At 36.3% G+C, this 15,917-nt stretch overlaps 1 pseudogene; it reads right to left on the reverse strand.

Moving 5' to 3' along the window:
- Nucleotides 1-4,982: 4,982 nt before the first annotated feature.
- On the reverse strand, nucleotides 4,983-14,477 carry LOC100263544 (receptor-like protein EIX2; annotated as a pseudogene).
- Nucleotides 14,478-15,917: the final 1,440 nt, after the last annotated feature.

Raw genomic sequence — 15,917 nt, forward strand, 5'->3', positions numbered from 1 at the left:
TGTGCATTTGGATCATCATCAACTTTATTTGTTCTCTTCAATTTGATTCATCTCTTTTGGCCCAAATTTATCAAAATCATACCTTGAAATGACTCCAAAACTTCATAAAACTTGTTAGTAACTCTTGCAAGGGAAAAAACATGTTAATTGAGTGTTTTAGGCATAATTACTACTAAAAAAATGTGAAACACATGAGAATTATTATCTAAAATATGCTCTTTTTGAGTAGTAATCAGAAATATATTAAAAAAATCATTCATTTATCTTATTTTCATTCATTTTGGGGTTTATGGGTTTAACAATGAAACAAAAGATATGGTGGAATGTTAAACCTAATTTTTACTTTCCTACAACTCAATAAAAAAAAACATTATTTACACAATCCACATGACAGATATACCAAATCAATGAATATAAATCAATTGTGTTAATAAAGATTTTCACATTAATAAAAAAAATGAAAATGATAGATCTAAGAGATTTTGGGTTACCTGAGAGTCCAAGAAGTAGAGAAGAATAGTTGTGTGTTAACTATGGGTGTGAGAAGATGTAGAAAAAAATTATGGTTAGGGTTATGGAATGAGACTTTCAATGAATATAAATCAATTATGCTAATAAAGATTTTGACATTAATAAAAATAAAAAATAAAAATCATAGATCTAAGATATTTTGGGTTACCTGAGAGTCCACGAAGTAAAGAAGAGTAGTTGTGTGTTAACTATGGGTGTGAGAAGAGGTAGAAGAAAATTATGGTTAGGGTTATGAAATGAGATTTTTTTTTTTGGATTGTGGGTATGTGGAAATAATGAGTTTTTTTGTATACTATTATTATTCTCAAAGTGGGCCCATTAAGTTGTAGTATTTTAAAAATTTTATTTTATATGGTGTTACTTTTCAAAAACTGACACTATAAACTTAAAATCAATATCATCTATCTTAATTGAAAATTTTTATATGATGTGTCACCTTTATGGATTTTAAGTCATATGGTGTCATTATTTTAAAAGTGACACCATAAATAGTGACACAATAAATTATTTTTGTAGTTGTTGTTTCATACATTTCAGTCACATGGAAATTACAGAAACACCCATACCTTTCAGTTGATATAGCTCATTTCTCAGCTAATGATATAGTCCATAGTGCATCAACCAGAGATGGATCCAACTCCTTTCTAGGAGGGTCAACAACAACTACACCTGATCCCACTAGCCAAGAAAAAGGTCATTGTTCCAGTTCAATGAATGAAACTCTTATTGTAGGCTGAAATATTTATAAAAAAGAGAAGTCAAAATTTAATTTTCAATAATATTGCCAGCTTATCTGACTTTAGTCGCTAGTAATGTAAAAGAATAAAAAGAAAAGAATAAAAAAGTAGGAGATATCCGTATGCATGAGCTCCAAAGGAAAAGTCAGAGGGTTATTTGTGTTTTTGTTTGTATGTGTGTGTGTGCATGTGTATGTATGAGTGAAAATGTTTGAGGTTTTGAACACTAACAATTGAAGTGTCTGCATGATGCCAACTGATGGTACCATCTATTTACTTTGGTAACCGGTCAAATGTCTTCTCAAAAGATAGTTTTTCCTCTTTATCAATCTCAATGCATTTAACAAACCTGGAAAACATGAATAATTAACTTGGAATTAATATATCTTCTAGTTGGACATAAGAATGAGACTTCCAGAGAACTTGAACCATTTGAGTTCTTGCCTGCATTTTTTGGTGGTAGCTAATGATAATCTAATGACACTAGCTCTGGGACACAAATCAACAACTCTGGCCCATATAGGACATACTTTTTTAACTTAAGAAGCAATGAATCAAAATCCTGAACAAAAGCAGCAGACCAGCAACATACAAGTAGGATTTCTCTCAAGGAACATAAGATATAATCAAACATCTTACGTTAGTGAGCTGCAGTTGTGTCCTATGTGATGCAAGAACACAAAAAGGAACACAGAACTTGGGTGCCCAAACAAGAGGCAAATAAAATTGGAGGCTCCTAGCCTAGAAATTCCATCAATTAATTGCATCAAAAATGGAATTGTACATTCTCAAGGACTTGATGTCCCTCACATCCTGAAATGAATTATAATTTAATGATGATTGATAAATAAGATAGAATAAAGACGTTCCTATCAAAGGTGAAATCTAAAATGCCACGGTTGTGGAAGAAGTCAATGACGTCGTCAAGAATGATTGGACGGTGGAGGTTGACCTCTTGAGTACAACGAAAGCACCTGTAAAAACAAACATTGGAAAACAAATTGTACAAGTGAGTAAGTGGAGAAAAAAAGAGAAAGGGGTTTTGTTGACCAATACGAATCTTCTTGTTGATCAATACGAATCTTCTTGTTTATTGTTCGTTGAAAGGGTTACATTCGTCTCTATGCATTAATTTGGAATATGCTGGCTAAACTTGATCACCATTCCAAATGATTGAAGTTTCTCTCAGCCTTTTATATTTCTGCGTGCCTTGGGTTATGTGACCTTTTTATCAGCCATCATATCCTTATATTATGTCACTATGAATAGAATTCAGGTTTTGCTGCAAGGTGACGCTTCTAGAGATCATGACTCATGTCCACCAAGGGTGTTCAAACATCAAATATAGTTGTGGAGACAGGGTGGAGATTAGGTCTGGATGTTTGAGGCCTATACACTGAGTCTCTACTTGGAATTGAAATAATTATTTTCGGAGTTATATATTCTTGGGAGATTTATGATTACTACTCAAAAAGTGCTATTTTGTAGCTTGTAATTAATCCTTTTAAACACTTTTGAGTAGTAGTTATTGCCTTTTAACTCAATTAACATGTTAAGGACCCTTGCAATCATTTCTAATCAAATTGTGTAAGTTTTGGTGTTTTTGTTAGTAATTTGATCACCAAAGCAATCCAAGAATGAGGGAGAGCTGTATATAGTTCATGGCAAAGCTTTTGGAAGCTCAAATTCATGAAGAAACCAAGCTTTGGAGCCCCATATCCCTTTGCCAAAGTCGTTCAAAGTATGCAAGGAAAGAACAATGGAGAAGAGGAAAAACAGAGTGAAGAAAACAGAGGAAAGCTAGCTGCAGTCTTCTTTTGCACTTTTGGAGTACTTCCCGAAGTCCATTTTCTACATTCTATATACCATTTCAAATCTCAGGAAGTCAAGAATCCAACGCTTCAAACCGTGTATGATTTGGAGCTGAAATGAGGAAGTTACAGCCACTGCAAGTCAATCACTCTAAAGTGTTGCGGAATCAGCCTTTTGTTGCGAGAATTTCGCAGCCTTTTTGTACAGTGCTATGGAATTCCTCCTGAAGCTACCCGATACATGCCGCAACCTGGAACGTTGAGAATCTCAAGGTGGAAGCCAATTTCGCAGCCCTGCGAGTTTAACTTGTTGTTGCGAAAATATTTCACAGCCCTCTTGAGTGTTTGCGAAATCTCGCAGACACCATTTTCACCTGCGAAATGGTCCTTAATGCTTCCCGATATTTGCCACCGACTCTTTTGGATATTTTTATTCAGATATTTTTGTATAAATTTCCATTCTTCTCCTTGTAAGCCACCAACCATAAGATTTCTTAGTTAGGAAGGTTGGAAAAACGTCTATATATATATTCCTTTGCATCCACTGTAAACATCATCATATATCATATATAGAATATACAGAGCCTTGCTCTGTTTTTCCTTCTCTTTCATTTTTCATTTCTTTTTCTTTCTAGCCAACCAAACTCTGAGGATTTTTCCTCAGAGGATGAGAGGCTAAGCTTTTTGTCTCTTGGAGTGAGGAAAGCCGGGTAAGTTTCCACATGCATAATTTGGAAGTTTTGTTGTTTTAGTTTTTAATGAAGAGAAAGTGTGACCCGTTAGTGATTTCTATGTTTTTAGTTAACTTAAAACACCTTAGAGTCACCTGGGCCAACACTTGGTAAGGCAAGTGATTTCCAACCATGGAAATGCACTAGTTTACCCCTTGCGAGCCTTTGGGAGGTGACTTGAAGGTAGGATTTTCTGGAATTGCCAACACTTGGTAAGCTTTTGGACTCCAAGGAGACATCCATTAGTTATCTCTTGCGAGCTTGAGAAGGGAAGTCCAAGGTTAAAGATCTCCTTGAATGGTAAGTGCTCGTGAGAGGCATGAACCATTGCAAGTTGCATCAGTGAGAGGGATTTAGTGTTTGAACCCATTAATGGGAAGCATCTGTACAACACCGGTTAGAGAATTAACTATAAGTTGAATCTCTAATGCGAGGAAAAGAAACAAGTGACCGGAATCTCCATTTTGTATGAGGAATCTGAGCCTAGTGATCTGAACTCCAAGAAACATCTTTTCTTTATAAGTAAAATCAGTTACTATTTGTGGTTAGTTTAAAACCAAACCTTTTTCTTTCAAACATCTTTATGTTTTCTTTTAAAGCTAACCTTGAAATGAAAAGGCACCAATTCATATTTGAATTAATATCAATTGTGAAGTGAAAACCCATCCCAGTGAACGATCCTAGAGCCACTATGCTATAGTAGCTTTGTCTTTGCTACTCTAGTAAATGGTGTAATAGGTTATAAATTTTGTTGATTACTCCCTCAATCAAGGAGCACCAGTTGGACACAAATCAGCTGAGACACCAAGTGGGCACGAATCAAATGGCGCCGTTGCCGGGGATCGAACCTCGAATCAAATGGTGCCATTGCCACTGCCACTGCTAGGGACGAATCAATTTATTCCTATTCCTTCTCTTCTGACAAGTAAACAAGGCCTAGGACTCTGCCAATATTGAAGCTTTAATTGTAAAATAGGTTTGGCTGATAATTCATGCTACTAACACAATATTTAAAAGCAATCAAGATCATAAGAAATAATTCCCAAACATAAATTTATTTGTGTAAATGACAGGTTTACAATTGATGAGAAATGATATTTTCAACAAGTATTTTTTTCATCTTAAAGCATGTTCCCAGATTTTCTTCAACTACCACAGTTTTTTTCAAACACCTACACCTTTCTTGCTAGACGGGCAACATTCAGAGCCACAACCAGAATGAGCCTATCTTTCATTTTCTCGACAAAACGAAAATAAGCATACCGCCATGACGTCTTGATTATCAAAGTGCCACAAACTCCCCAGAATCCTATGATGAATCCCAGTCCCATGCTAACAAAGAACCATGACAATTCAAAGTCATCTCCATCTTCATCATCATTGTATTCTCCTTTCCCAATTGGAATTGTTCCATTGTTGTCATGGCACTCTATCGTTAGAGGAAATCCACAAAGTGCGAGGTTGCCTTGGTAAATAGACAGATCAATCAAGGTTTGAAACTGGTTGTCTGTTGGGATTTTCTTGTTGAATTTTGAATTTTGCCTTAGTATCCGTTGGAATTTGAATTTTGAAGTTAAATATTGGAGTTGGAGTCTTGCACAAAATCTGTAACATCCAAATATTTTCTTATTTTTATTTGGTCAAGATTTGGTTTCTATTTTATAAGAAGTAGTTGTTCATTATCTAGTAGCTTGATTTTCTGCTATTCTAATGTCATTTCAGTTACAAGCTCATGTATAAATTCAGCATTCTTCATCAATAAAATGGGTGTTCCAGCAGCCCAAAAATATATATTATGCATAAGTGTTTAATCCTAGATCAACATTGTGGTATCAGAGTAGAAGTTATCTTAAGGGGTCAGTGAGTTGAGTGAGCCTGAATACCTTGAGAGTGCCTAAACATCTAAAGACCCCATAAGGTGAGTGAACCCAAAACACCACGAGTGAACCCAAACACCTTCTAAAATCATCTAGTAATGGAGGAGTCAAGTCTCACAACTGCACCATCAATTCTTGATGGAGACAATTATGAAACTTGGGGTGTTAAAATGATAGTTCATCTACAAGCACTTGATGTTTGGGAAGCAATGGAAGAAAATTATGAAGTTCCTCCCCTGGGAGCCAATCCAACTGTGGCTCAAATGAAGTTGCATAAAGAAAGAAAGTCAAGAAAGGCTAAAGCGAAGGCTTGCTTGTTTGCTATAGTTTCACCATCAATTCTCATCAAAATCATGAAAATTGATTCAGCTGCATAAATTTGGGAGTATCTCAAGGAGGAATACAAAGGAAATGAAAGAATCAAGAACATGCGGGTGATCAACTTGATTCGAGAATTTGAAATGAAGAAAATGAAGGAATCTGATGTTGTTAAAGACTATGCTACACAACTTCTTTCAACAGCATACAATGTTAGGCTGCTTGGAAAAGAATTTTCCAATGAGAAGATTCTTCAAAAGATATTGGTTACACTTCCTGAGAAATATGAAGCTACAATTTCCTCTTTGGAGAATTCAAAGGATTTGTCAACTATTAGCTTGATAGATTTTTTACATTCCTTGGAGGCTGTGGAATAAAGAAGACTCATGAGACAAATAGATACTGTAGAATGAGCACTTCAAGCAAGAATGCAGAAAAATGCAGGCCATAAAAATGAAAAGAAGCACAAGAAGAACAACAACAAGCCAAACAACAACAACCAGAAAAATGGAGTTTTTCCATCTTATCCTCATTGCAAGAAGACAAATCATTCTCCACAAAAATGTTGGTGGAGACCAGATGTGAAATGCAACAAGTGTGGTAAACAAGGACATGTGGAGAGGATTTGCAAAAATCAACAATAGGAAGAAACTAGTGCAACAGTTGACTAATGCCAAGATGAGCAATTGTTTGCAGCAATGTGTGTTGCTAATAAAAGCACCTTTGAAAGTTGGCTTGTGGATAGTGGTTGTACAAACCACATGACAAATGATCAAGATCTTTTTACAAAACTTGATAGAACAACTATTTCCAAAGTCAGAATTGGAAATGGTGAGTATATTCTAGTGAAAGGCAAATGAACGATTGCTATTGAAAGCCAAACAGGTTTGAAACTCATTTATGATGTTTTGTTTGTGTCTGACTTTGACCAAAACTTACTCAGTGTTGGACAGCTCGTTGAGAAATGATTTAAAGTTTATTTTGAAGATAGGAATTGCATTATCAAGGATGCAAAAGGCAAAGAGGTGTTTAACATAAAAATAAAGGGCAAGAGTTTTGCCTTGAATTTATTGGAAGATGAGCATGCTACTGTTTTACAACAAGATAGCACAACAATGCTTTGGCATAGAAGGCTTGGGCACTTTCATCATGATGTTGTGCTCTACATGAAGAAAAATCAAATAGTTGAAGAACTTCCTGACTTAGAAAAAAATCTTTCTATATGTGCTACTTGTCAATATGGGAAGCAAACTAAACTTCCCTTTCCAAAGAAAACATCTTGGAGAGCAACCCAAAAAATACAACTAGTGCATACTGATGTTGGTGGACCTCAAAAGACGTCATCCTTGAAGGGAGTAAGTACTACATTACACTTATTGATGACTTAACTAAATTTTGTTGGATTTATTTTTTGACCACTAAGTTTGAAGTAGCTGATGTATTTTAGAGATATAAGGTTATGGTTGAAAACCAAAGCAAATGCAAAATCAAGGTTATAAGGTAAGATAATGGTGCAAAGTACGCATCAAAGAAATTTAACAAATTCTGTGAAGATGTAGGCATTGTTCACCAGCTCACTATACCATATAATCCACAACAAAATGGAGTCGTGGAGAAGAAAAATAGAATGATTTTAGAGATGACAAGATGCCTTCTGCATGAAAAAGATTTGCATAAAAAATTTTGGGTTGAAACTGCAAGTACAATAGTATATTTTCTGAACAGATTGCCAACAAAAGCGTTAAAGAAGTAGATCCCTTTCGAAGCTTGGTTCAGTTATTAACCTAAAGTAATGAATTTGAAAACATTTGGTTGCTTATGTTTCTCTTTCGTTCCTAAGGTGAAAAGGGACAAGCTGGATAAACAATCAGAGATGGGAATTTTCGTCAGATATAGTGACACTTCAAAGGCTTATAGAATTTACTTACCAAAAACTAATAAAATAGTGGTGAGTAGAGATGTCAAGTTTTTGGAAACAAAGAAATGGAGCTGGGATGAAAAGATGCAGCAGTATAATGATGAAAATGTTGATGAGCTTCCAGTTAGAGGTACTAAAAAACTCTCTGATATTTATTGTAATGTTGTTGTCCTTGAACTAGCAGGGTTTGAAGAAGCAATTGAAGATGAAAAATGGCAGGCTGCAATGCAAGATGAGGTGAATATGATTGAGAAAAACAACACGTGGGAGCTGGTGGACAGACCTTCACACAAAAAACCTATCAGAGTTAAAGAGGTTTATAAAACCAAACTTAATCTTGATGGTTCTATAAACAAGTATAAGGCAAGGTTGGTTGTTAAAGGTTATGAACAAATGTTTGGTGTGGATTTTTCTAAAACTTTTGCACCGATAACTCGTTTGGACACAACTAGAATGTTGTTGGAAATTGCAACACAAAAAGGATGGAGGATTTATTAGCTGGATGTGAAGTCAGCCTTTGTAAATGGCTATCTAGAGGAGGAGATTTTTGTTGAACAACCAGAAGGATTTTATGTCAAGGGAAAAGAAGATAAAGTCTACCTTCTAAAAAAGGCCTTGTATGGCTTGAAACAAGCCCCAAGAGCTTGGTATAGCAGAATTGATGCTTATATGCTAACCTTAGGCTGTCAGAAGAGTTAGAGTGAATTTACTCTCTACATCAAGAAGATTAAAGAAGATAATCTAATTGTTTCTTTGTATGTTGATGACTTGCTTGTAACAGGAAATAATGTGGGGCTGGTCAATGAGTTCAAGGTTGAAATGAAGCAAGTCTTGGAAATGACAGATGATTCATTCCCAGCAGCGGCAGTGGCAATGGCACCATTTGATTCAAGGTTCGATCCCCGACAACGGCGCCATTTGATTCATGCCCACTTGGTGTCTCAGCTGATTCATGTCCAGCTGGTGCTCCTTGATTGAGAGAGTAATCAACAAAATTTATAACCTATTACACCATATACTAGGGTAGCAAAGACAAAGCTACTATAGCATAGTGGCTCTAGGATCGTTCACTGGGATGGGTTTTCACTTTGCAAATGATATTAATTCAAAGCTGAATTGGTGTCTTTTCATTTCAAGGTTAGCTTTAAAAGAAAACATAAAGATGTTTGGTTTTAAACTAATCAAAAATAGTAACTGATTTTACTTACAAAGAAAAGTGTTTCTTGGAGTTCAGATCACTAGGCTCAGATTCCTCATACAAAAAGGAGAGTTCCGGTCACTTGTTTCTTTTCCTCGCATTAGAGAATTAACATATAGTTAATTCTCTAACCGGTGTTGTACAGATGCTTCCCATTAATGGGTTCAAACACTAAATCCCTCTCACTGATGCAACTTGCAATGGCTCATACCTCTCACCTAGCACTTGCCATTCAAGGTGATCTTTAACCTTGGATTACCCGTCAAAAGCTCGCAAGAGATAACTAATGGATGTCTCCTAAGAGTCCAAAAGCTTACCAAGTGTTGGCTATTCTAGAAAATCCTACCTTCAAGTCACCTCCCAAAGGCTCGCAAGGGGTAAACTAGTGAATCTCCATGGTTGGAAATCACTTGCCTTACCAAGTGTTGGCCCAGGTGACTCTAAGGTGTTTTAAGTTAACTAAAAACATAGAAATCACTAACGGGTTACACTTTCTCTTCATTAAAAACTAAAACAACAAAACTTCCAAATTATGCATGTGGAAACTTACCCGGCTTTCCTCACTCCAAGAGACAAAAAGCTTAGCCTCTCATCCTCTGAGGAAAAATCCTCAAAGTTTGGTTGGCTAGAAATAAAAAGAAATGAAAAATGAAAGAGAAGGAAAAATAGAGCAAGGCTCTGTATATTCTATATATTGATCGATTGATTACATATATGATATCTGATCTTCTTACAGTGGATGCAAGGAAGTTTATATAGGAAGGTAATTTACCCTTCCTTGGATACTTTCTAGCTAAGGAATTACATGAGTGGTTGAATACAAGGAGAAAATGGAAATTATACAAAAATATCTGAAGAAAAATATCCAAAAGAGTCGGTGCAAAAATATCGGGAAGCTCTAGGAACATTTCGCAGGTGAAAAATGGTGTCTGCGAGATTTCGCAGACACTCAAGAAGGCTGCGAAATATTTTCGCAACAACAAGTTAAACTCGTAGGGCTGCGAAATTGGCTTCCACCTTGAGGTTCTCAGCGTTCCAGCTTGCGGCATGTATCGGGTAGCTTCAGGAGGAATTCCATAGCACTGTACAAAAAGGCTGCGAAATTCTCGCAACAAAAGGCTGATTTCGCAACACTTTGGAGTGATCTGCTTGCAATGGCTGTAACTCCTTCGTTTCAACTCCGAATCACGCACCGTTTGAAGCATTGGATTCTTGACTTCCTGAGCTTTGAAATGATATATAGAATGTAGAAAATGGACTTCGGGAAGTGCTCCAAAAGTGCTCATGAAGACTGCAGCTAGCTTTCCTCTATTTTTTTTCACTCTGTTTTTCCTCTCTCCTTGCTTCTCTCCTTGCATACTTTGAACGACTTTGGCAAAGGGCTATGGAGCTCCAAAGCTTGGTTCTTCATGAATTTGAGCTCTTCATTGCTTTGCCATGAAATATATACAATTCTCCCTCATTCTTGGATTGTTTTGGTGATCAAATTACTAACAAAAACACCAAAACTTACACAATTTGATTAGAAATGATTGCAAGGGTCCTTAACATGTTAATTGAGTTAAAAGGCAATAACTAATACTCAAAAGTGTTTAAAATGATTAATTACAAGCTATCAAATAGCACTTTTTGAGTAGTAATCAACAGACCTTGGAGAGATGACTTATTTCTTGGGAATAGAAGTACATCAGCAACAACATGATATTTTCATCTGTTAGAAAAAATATGCAAAAGAAATATTGAAGAAATTCAAAATGGAAGAATGCAAGCCTACATCAACTCTTATGAACCAAAAAGAGAAGTTTTGTAAGGAAAATGGTGCTGAAAAGGCTAATGAAGGACTTTTTAGAAGCATGATCGGATGCCTAATGTACTTGACTTCAACAAGACCAGATATAATGTACGTCGTAAGTCTACTTTCGAGGTACATGCATTGTGCAAGTAAAAATAATTTTCAGGCGGCAAAACGTGTGCTGAGATATGTTAAAGGTACAATTGATTATGGTATTAAGTTCAGTCAAGTTAAAAATTTCGTTTTTCATGGATATTCCGATAGCGATTGGACTGGATGTGTTGATGATATGCAAAGTACTTCAGGCTATTGTTTTAGTTTTGGTTCTGGTATATTTTCTTGGAGTTCAAAGAAACAAGAAGTTGTGGCTCAATCCACAGTTGAAGCGGAGTATGTTGCGGCTATTGCTACTATTGCTACTATAAAGCAAGTTTTATGGCTTAGGAAGTTGCAAACAAATCTAGACATGAAGCAAGAAATGAGTACTCAAGTGTTTCTTGACAACCAAACCGCTATATCTATTGCTAATGACCCAATTTTTCATGGTAAAACAAAGCACTTCAAGATCAAACTATACTTTTTGAGATAGGTGCAGAAGGAAGGAGATGCACAACTAGTCTATTGCAACACGGAGAGTTAAAATGCTGATATATTCACTAAACCTCTTCCTAAAGCAAGGTTTGAGTTTCTACGTGGAAGACTTGGAGTTTGCATCTACTAAGTCAAGGAGGAGTGTCAAATTTTGAATTTTGCCTTAGTATCCTTTGGAATTTGAATTTTGAAGTTAAATATTGCAGATGGAGTCTTGCACAAAATCTGCAACATCCAAATATTTTCTTGTTTTTATTTGGTCAAGATTTGGTTTCTATTTTATAGGAAGTAGTTGTTCATTATCTAGTAACTTGATTTTCTGCTATTCTAATGTCATTTCAGTTACACACTCATGTATAAATTTAGCACTCTTCATCAATAAAATGGGTATTCTAGCAGCCTAAAAATATATATTCTGCATAAGTGTTTAATCTTATATCAACATTTCCCTGACAAGTTATTGTGATAGATTCAGGTGAACCAAAAAGGTTATGGAAGCTATGCTCATTGGAATTGGACCAGAAAGTTTGTTTCTTGATAGGTCGAGAGTCTCCAACCACTACAAGTTTCCAATCTTTTCTGGTATATTTCCCCCCAAATTATTGCTGGACAAATTCAAGGTTCCCAATTTCAGAAGGCTTGTTAGTTCTATTGGAATCTCTCCTGATAAGCTATTATTGGACAGATCCAGACTATTCACAAGGTAGAGAGTGTTATAGTATTCCAATGCTCTTCCTTTCGCAACAAGTTTCAAGCGTTCCTCAAACCGTTCTAGATCATCGTCGGAAAGTTCAGATTTGAAGCCACTCAAGTTCCCAAAACAGGGAGGAATGAATCCTAACACATGGTTGTGTGAGAGGTCCAGTATGTGAAGCGCGGAAAGGGCACAGATTTCTAAAGGAATATTACCGCTTAAGAAGTTTGACTGCAATGCTAAGATCAACAGGGAGGACATGCTTTCTCCTATCCAGGATGGAATGTTTCTAGAAAATTTGTTATCACCAAGATCAAGGCTTTCCAAGGCACTGCAGTTTTGCAGATAGGAAGGAAGTTCACCAAAGAGATTGTTGTTGGATAGCACCAAGAATCTGAGTGTCATGAGGGAACCCAATGATCTTGGTATTGTACCTGAAAGGCTATTGTTTGACATATCTACAATATACAGGGAAGACATTTTGTTCCAGAACTGAGGAATTTCTCTAGATAAATGATTATTGGAGATGACCAAGGTCATCAAAGCCTGTAGATTACCCATGGACAAGGGAGTGCTACCATTCAAAGAGTTCCAAGAGATATCTAAATCTATCTGAATAGGCATTGCTTCACCAATGTTCCGAGGAATCGGTCCAGAAAACAAATTATCCCTCAGATATAGTGTACTTACATTAGACGACCAGAGTGGGAGAGGACCATCAAAGAGGTTTGAACTCAAATCAACATTGGCTAGGTAGTTGAACACTAATGAGTTTGGAACTCTGCCACTTAATTGATTATAAGCAATGTCAAGTTCATGGAGCGGCAAATCTAACTTCAATAACCAATCCGGTATAGTGCCTAAAATTCTCGCATTATTAAGCACTATGGTGGTCAACTCATTTTGAGTTTTGAGCCAGGTAGGAAATTTGGGACCCAATTTTCAAGATCTAAGGTTGATGTATGTGAGTTTGAAAGGAGGAGCCCAGTCAGAGGAGATGTTGAAAACCAAAGAAACATTTGGAGAACTTTTAGTAATCGACAGTTGCTTTAAGCTTGAGAGATTGGAAAAATGAGCTTCTATTATGCCACCTTCCCATGAATTCTCATTGAGCTCTAGCACGACCAGTGATGAGAGTTCTCCAAGGCTGTCTGGGATGATCCCACTCATTTGATTCTACGAGAGGTACAATTCCTGTAAAAAGGATAAGCTCCCAATTGATTCTGGAATTGAACCGCGAAATGAATTAGACCATAATTGAAGATATCTTAAATTCTTAAGATGCCCCAATGAATTTGGCAGGTTTCCAGTCAGTTTATTGAATCCCAAATCCAGATTCTCTACAGTGTTGTAAGAGCATGCAGATAAGCCATCGAGGAACTCAGTTATCTCACCAGAAAGTTTGTTAGCAGAAAGAATCAATGTCCGCAAATAACACAAATTTCCCAATGTTCTCAGTAACTTGCCTTCAATGTTCAAATTATTGGACAAATCAAGTAGCTGGAGAGAAGTGAAGTTTTGGAATGCATCTAGGAGTCCACCTTAGAGGTTGTTGGAGTTGAGATCGAGGTACACAAGGCTACTGAGATTAGATAACCAGTGAGGAATAGTGGAGTCAAACCCATTGTTTGAGAGATGAAGAACGGAAAGAGAGGTAAAATTGAGAAATGGAAGAGAAAGAGAAAGGTTGGAAAGTTGACAGTTGGGCATGTGCAACTCCAAAAGAGATGGTAAAGTATTAACGGTGTGGAGCCAGTAGGCTGCAGCCTTTCTGAGATCAATACCTCCCAAGTTAAGGTACTTCAAAGAAGAAAGGCCTGACAGTCATTCCAGGCCATTCTTGTTTGGTTCGATAGAGTATGTGTTGAGATCAAGGTAGCGCAAGTTTGAGAGGTTTGCAATAGTTGGAGGTATGATACCACCAAAGGATGCTCCAGAGAGATTGAGATATCTCAACTTCCCAAGTGATCCAATGAATTTTGGAATTTCCATTCCTTCAAAATTATTCTTGTTGAGGTCTAATAATTCAGATATTTCAAGTTGAGCAAAGAAGGATTGATCTCACCGCCCAACTCGCTAGCTGTTCCATCGCCCTACAAATTGTTTGGGAATGGGTTTCCAAGTTTGAGCTTGATGACACGTCCAGTCCTGTTATAGTAGCTAACTCCTCTCCATTTACAACAGTCTTCTCTGACCCAAGATGACAGCCGACCTGAAGGATCTGTGAGGCCTTGTTTGAACTTGAGAAGTGCTTCCTTCTCAACTTCTAGGCAATCCATGTTCTGACTGGCATCACATGAGCTGAGTTTAATTGTTCCTTGGGACAAAAACCCAGATAGTAGGAGTGAAAGAAATTGAGTAATGACATTGCACATGATTATGTTATGATCAAAGTGTAAGAGGGAGAGTTTCTCTTCTATCCAACAGAATGCTGAATTAGTCTACTTATAGAACAAATTAGGTGTCTGAGGGGAAGATTTAGTTGGTTGATGTGGTTAGGACTCTTGACAACCGCATGGTGGTTGCTAGAAGTCAATATGGAAATGCTTTGCCCTTTTTGAGATGCTAGAATGTGAACATTCTTTTATAGGTTATGATGTGAACATTAGAAACTGTAGGAGGAAGAACTTTCTGATATCCTCATCAGCTACCATTTTGCCGAACTTGAGAACTCCATTCCTATTTGACATTATCCTGATTGCTATAGCCTAAATTTGTTACTCAGTGGTAATGTTAACTTCTCTATACACATGATCTTGTCAAATGATAAACTACGACAACCGACTCCTGGTGGGGGTTGTTAGTAGCCACAATAGTAAAATTGAATGGAGTAGGGAATTTAAGCTGTTGAAATTGTCCTTAATGAAAATGTCTCTATCTTCTTTGTTTTGTTGTGTGGCCTCTTTGACACACTAAAGTCTGAACACATGTGCTTTAATAGAATCTGTGACAATGTCATGTTCTAAGAGGAAGAAAGTTTTAGACTTTAGGCATCTGGAGCTGCCGACCTTGGTTTAGGAACATTTGCTGAAGTCTTGCTCCTATTTTGGTTTTGGGAAAGACACAAGTTTAATAATTCAAATAAAATTAAATATGTCGAGATAAAACATCCATTTCATATCTTCATTTACTATTTTAAACGATTGACTTATTTTACTCTGTATTCCCATTTAACACAATTCTTACAATTATAGCCAAAATTTGTTATAGAATCAAAGATAAATATGTGCTTGTCTATCAGAATGTTTACTTATCATCTTGTTGAAAGAGTTATTAATTTCATAAATATTTTGCATGTCATTAGAATTACAATTATATTTTCATTAGTAGGAACATTTTTAAATCACTTTCAATCTCCATTTGCTTGATATCGCCTTCTTTTGGCGGTCTCTGACCATTTCTCAAATTGATACTCTTTGTAGATGCATTACCCAGTTTTCTTGAACTAGTTATGCCCACGAAATCAAAACTAGTATAACTCAAAAAAATAAAATAAAATAAAATTGTATAGAGCGTATAATGACATTGAAACACATGTTGCATTTGGATGGTACATGGAAAAATCAAATGGATATTTTCAAATTGATCCATGGACATGAATTCACAAAGCCATGTACAAAATGAAGAATAGACAAATGCAATAGTATTATTCATAAAAAAATAGTATAGATAAATCAAATGCATTATATATACAAAGCATGTACAAGATAGTATTATTT

This window comes from Vitis vinifera, chromosome 14 (genome assembly GCF_030704535.1).
Source record: "Vitis vinifera cultivar Pinot Noir 40024 chromosome 14, ASM3070453v1".
Lineage (NCBI taxonomy): Eukaryota > Viridiplantae > Streptophyta > Magnoliopsida > Vitales > Vitaceae > Vitis > Vitis vinifera.